Source organism: Suricata suricatta, chromosome 12 (assembly GCF_006229205.1).
Source record: "Suricata suricatta isolate VVHF042 chromosome 12, meerkat_22Aug2017_6uvM2_HiC, whole genome shotgun sequence".
Classification (NCBI taxonomy): domain Eukaryota; kingdom Metazoa; phylum Chordata; class Mammalia; order Carnivora; family Herpestidae; genus Suricata; species Suricata suricatta.
In genome coordinates, this window is record NC_043711.1 from 4,196,196 (window position 1) to 4,202,311 (window position 6,116).

A 6,116-nucleotide genomic window follows, 5' to 3' on the forward strand; every position below is an offset into this window, starting at 1 on the left:
CGGAGGACAGCTGTTGCCCCACAGCAGGCGGGCCGGGAGGAAAAACCTGCCAAACCGCTCCGCTCCGCGGTTGCACCGGGACAGCTGGCGGTAGTGGCGGTGGCGGTGGCGGTGGCCCTGGGCATAAGCCAAAGGCAGGGCAGGGGGTGGCCGGGAAGTGGGCCTCCCATCCCTACCCACTAGGAGTGGGAGTCACACGGGACTTGTTCTAGAAGAGTAATTTAAAATAATAATGGGCCCCTGGGGATGGGCACCCTGGCTGCCCCTGCCCTACAGAGGAGCAGATGGAGGCAGAGAGCAAAGCCACCTGCTGAGGGCCACGCAAGGTGATAACGCCTCCGGAACATGACAACAGGCAGCTGAGTCCAGACTCCAGGTTCTCACCCAGTCAGCGGGACGTCCACCCTGACACGGCTCCCACACCCGGGGCGACAGCCGGGCACACCCACCCCCGCGGGCTTGGCTCAGCCAGCTGTCGTCCGTGGCTCTGTAACCTTGCTCTATCATTTCTCCGCTGGGGAGGCTAGGTCTTCCTGTCTGCACTACGGGAGGTGGGGCTGGATGGAAGCCATGTCTCCTGGGTGGTCAAAAATATGCCCAGAGTGTCCCAGCTTCTGCTGCGGGCCACCTTCAATGCCCCCATGAAGGGAGGGATCTGCAGAGGTCCAAGTCTGGGGGTCCCTGGTCCTGTCTTCCAAGGTCTGTGGAAAGCTCTGGTTTTAAAGTCAGCAAGGCCTGAGTTGAATTCCAAGTTCCTCCCCTTCCTAAGCTATGTGACCCTGGGCAAGTGAATCCACCTCTCTGAGCCTCCGTTTGCTCATCTGTAACATGGGGAGGGTGGGGATAGACCCCACTGTTGTAAAGGCACACAGAGATAAAGCAAGTCAAGAGCTTAGCCCGCCGCCTGGCCCAGAGGGGCCCAACATAAATGGCAATGGGTTTCCTTACTGTAGCTGACCTTGAACTTTAAGGCAACCTGTGGGAATAATAATAACATAATAATAATAACAGTGGCACATTTTACTGACTACTCACTGGTGCCAGACTCTCTCCTAAGTGCTCAGCGTTCCATATTATTTGATTTAATGTTCTTGACACCTCTAAGGGAGACTTATCTCCATGTCACTAGCAAAGAGAGAAACCGAAGCCCAGAGAAATTAAGCAATCTACTTACTCAAGATCACACCGCTGAAGAGTGAGAGACCAGAGCAAGCCTCTTGGCCTCTCTGAGCCACACTTTCCTCGCCTATAAAATAGGAATAACAGTACCCCTCATAGCAGCTGTGCGGATTCAATGAGCTGATTCCGAGTTTCCCTAGGAAGACGAGTTTGCGTTTTTGCACGGACTGTATTTAAGAATCACCGAACTGTGTGGCAAGTAACCCACTCCATTTTCAGTTCTCAGTAGTTGAATGACTGGGGCTCAGTTGGTGTTAATACACGTTTCTGCCTCTTAATCCCTTTGTTGGATAAAAATAAGTCCTTAAAGGAGGCAACAGTATCTAGCCAGGACAGAATGGCGGTGTTTACATTGTATTTATTTTAAAGTAAGTCTGCCTTATTGCTGGTGACACGCACTTCCCATTCATAAATAAATTGATTTAAGCTTTATAATTCTGGGGGTGGTGACATACATCTATACCTGTGAGGAAATTGCACACGCGCACACACACACACACACACACACACACACACAGGAATGAATATAGCAGGTGTTGAAATCTGAGTAAGACCTGTGGGTTGCATCACTGTAAATGTCCTGATTTTGCAACTGTAGAGCTGATGTACCATCGGAGAAAACTGAATAAAGGACACAGGAGACCTCTCTCTCTCTCTCTCTCTCTCTCTCTGTGAGATTTTTGCAACTTCTTGTGAGTGTATAATCATCCCAAAATAAAAAGTTGTGTTTATTTTATGCTTTTTTAATTTATTTTCGAGAGACAGAGAGAGACAGCATGAGCAGGGGAGGGTCAGAGAGACAGAGAGGGAGACACAGAATCCGAAGCAGGCTCCAGGCTCTGAGCTGTCCGCACAGAGCCTGACGCTGGGCTCGAACTCATGAACGGTGAGATCATGACCTGAGTTGAAGTCGGACGCTCAACCGGCTGAGCCACCCGGGCGCCCCAATTTTCCCAAAGTTTTCAAAAGTAAATGGTTTAGGTTTCTAAAGGGGGGGGTTGGCTGGTAAAATAGAATAAGCGTTCAGGCAGAAGATGGATAACGTGAAGATTTTGAGGGGCTAAAATCAAGGTGTCCACTGGGTCCTCCTGGAGACTCTGGGGGAGAATCCATTCCTTGCCTTTTCCAGCTTCTAGAAGCTTCCTGCATAATTTGGCTCAGGGCCCCTTCCTCCATTTCAACGCATGCTGCTCCCCTTTGGGTTCCATCCTCGCACCTGCCTCTCTCTGACTCTGACCCTCTTCCAAGGACCCTGGGATGGCACGGGGACACCGGGACAGGTAACATATTCCCGAGTTCCAGTAACCAGGATGTGGGTATTTGGGGGAAACGTTAATCTACACACCACAGGGGGAAGGAGGAGGGTCTGGGGGTGGCGGCGTTGCGGGTGGAGAATAGGGATGAAATAAATTCGGGCTGAGACGGACGTGCGGATGGAACTGGGGATGGGAATGGACAGGGGAATGGGGTGGAGACGGGTTCGGGAGGGGCTGGAGACCGGGCTGGGGTCGGGAAAGAGGTGGGGAGCTGGACTGAAGGTGGGGTTTATGGCAGCAGTGGAGATGGAGGAGCTGGGGATGGAAAGGGGCCCGTGTGGGCCCGCGGGTGGGGCTGGGACCTTGTCTCTCCCCCCCACCCCCCACCCCCGTCAGCACCCAGGAGGAGCTTCCCTGGGCTTGGGCGGGGGGGGGGGGGGGCAGACGCCAGTGGGTGTGGCCAGGAAGCAGCCAACGCACCCCAACGCTTCTGCCACTGCCCTCACCCGGCAAAGGTCTAGCGCTTTCTTCTTATGGGGAGGGGGGGTCCTTTCCACGGCTCTTCTTCCTTCTGTGCCCTCCCCAGGCCTGAAGCTGGGGTCCGCCCTTGGTCTCCGCCCACTGCCAGTGCACACCTGGTCCAGGCGCAAACCATCAGGCTCCCAGCCCGGCCATGCTGCTCACCCTCTCGCCGCCGCCATGAGCCTCAGCGGGAAAGGGACTGATTTTCGTCTTTATCCGTGTTTCCATAAGCATCAAACGACAGGTGCACATCACGAAAACACAAGTTAGCAAAGAGAAGATTAAACTCCCTGCTCGTCTTACAGTCTGGACATCGTTCATGCTGTAAGTATTGAGACATTTTCAGCTTAAAAAGTCATTTATATAATTTAACAAAGATTTGAGTATATCATATGTTTGTTACCTAAGTTTTTCACTTACCATGTCATTTAAAATCCTTCCATAGTTCAAAGCATATAGAAAAACACATATAATATAAAATGTACCTTTTTAAATTTATTTATTTATTTATTTATAGAGAGTGGGGAAGGGGCAGAGAGAGAGAGAATTCCAAGCAGGCTCCACGTTGTCAGGGTGGAGCCCGACGCGTGGCTTGAACCCGTGAACCCTGAGATCACTACCTGAGCAGAAACCAAGAGTCCAACGCTCGATCCACTGAGCCACCCGGGAACCTCATTTTTGTCTTTTTAAGAGGTTTTTATTTATTTATTTTGAGAGAGCGCATGCACTTGAGTGGGGGAGGGGCCTAGGGAGAGGGCAAGACGGAGAATCCCAAGCAGGCTCCGCGCTGTCAGCGCACAGCCTGCTGCGGGGCTGGAACCCACAAACCGTGACGACCTGAGCCGAAATCCACAGTCCGATGCTTAACTGACTGAACCACCCAGAGGCCCCGCCATCTGAATCATTTTTAAGAGCACAGCTCAGGGGTATCAAGCACACGCACATTATTGTGCACTCACCCCCACCATCCATCTCCAGAACTTTCCATCCTCCAAAAACTGAGACTTTGTCCCCCAGAAATACTGAATCCCCCAGACCCAGCACCCACCATCGACTTTCTGTTTCTATGGACGTCACTCCTCTAGGGACCTTCTCTGAGTTCCAATCTGAGTCTCAAGGCCAAGGAACCACAACACCCATGTCCAAGGGCGGAAAAGACTCTTGGCAGAGAGCAAATTCCCCTTCCTCCAGGCTCGTCTATTTGCCCCCTGCTCCCCATGGCTGGGACATTGCCATCTGGGCTGGTGAAGGCATCCTCTTACTGAGCCACTGATTCAAATGCTAATGTTTTCTAGAAACACTCTCACAGACACGCCCAGAAGTGTTTTACCAGCTCCCTGACGTCAGTCAAATTGACACATAGAATGAATCATCACAATGGGTGCTTCACTATCATTTTCTTTCTTTTTTCTTTTTTTTAATGTTTATTTATTTATTTTGAGAGAGAGAAAGAGTGAACATGAGAGAGAGGCGGGAGGGGGGAGGGGGAGAGGGAGGTGGGGGGAGAGAGAGAGAATCCCAAGCAGACTCAGGGCTTGATGTCACACACTGTGAGGTCATGATCTGAGCCAAAATCAAGAGTCAGATGCTTAAATTACTGAGCCACCCAAGCGCCCATCATTATCATGCATAATATCCCATTATAGGAATGGCTGCACCATCATATACTCAAGTAATTTCCTATGTTGCAAAGTTGTTTTCTTTTCTTTTCCTTTTATAAATAATGTTACAGAGTGTCTCTGAAGGCTTAATCTTCAGGCAATAAATAATAATATGTCTAATGCTTCTTTATCCAATATGGTAGCCTCTGGTCACATGTGGCTACTAAGTCCTTGAAATGGGGGTAAGTGCCATGTGTTAAAACAATAGTGTCTTGGATATTGGGTTAAATAAAGGATATTATTAGAATTCATGTTACCTGTTCTGTTTTTTCTTTCCCAACTGTGACTACTAGAAACCTTTAAGTTCCCACACATGTATGGCCAACTCATCTTTGACAAAGCAGGAAAGAATAGCTAATGGAAAAAATACAATCTCTTCAGCAAACGGTGTTGGGAAAACTGGACAGCGACATGCAGAAGAATGAACCCGGGCCACTGTCTTACAGCATACACAAAAATAAACTCAAAACGGATGAAAGACCTAAATGTATGACAGGAAGTCATCAAAATCCTAGAGGAGAAAACAGGCAACAACCTCTTTGACCTTGGCTGCAGCAACTTCCTACTTGACATGTCTCCGGAGGCCAGGGAAACAAAAGCAAAAATGAACTAGTGGGACCTCATCAAGATAAAAAGTTTCTGCACAGCAAAGGAAACAATTGGCAAAACTAAAAGGCAATCGATGGAATAGGAGAAGGTATTTGCAAATGACATATTAGATAAAGAGTTAGTATCCAAAATGTATAAAAAACTCATCAAACTCAACACTCAAAATACAAATAATCCAGTGAAGAAATGGGCAAAAGACATGAATAGACACTTTTCCAAAGAAGACATCCAGATGGCTAACAGACATCGGAAAAGATGCTCAACATCACTCATCATCAGGGAAATAGAAATCAAAACCACAGTGAGATACCACCTCACAAATGTCAGAACTGCTAAAATTAACAACTCAGGCAACAACAGATGTTGGTGAGGATGTGGAGAAAGAGAAAACCTTTTGCATTGCAAACTGGTGCAGCCACTCTGGAAAACAGAATGGAGGTTCCTCAAAAAATTAAAAATAGAACTACCTTGGGCACCTGGGTGTTTCAGTCATTTAAGCATCTGACTTTGGCTCAGGTTATGATCTCACAGTTCATGAATTCGAGCCCTGCATTAGGCTCTGTGCTGACAGCTCAGAGCCTGGAGCCTGAGTTGAATTCTGCCTTCCTCTTTCTCTGCCCCTCCCCTGCTCATGCTCTGTCTCTCTCTCAAAAATAAATAAACATTAAATTTTTTAAATTAAAAAAACAGAACTACCTTAAGACCCAGCAATTGCACTACTAGGTATTTATCCAAAGGATACAAAAATGCTGATTTGAAGGGGCACATGAACCCCAATGTTTAGAGAGTGCTATTGACAATAGGTAAAGTGTGGAAAGAGCCCAACTGTCCATTGACTGATGGATAAAAATGTGGTATACACACACACACACACACACACACACACACA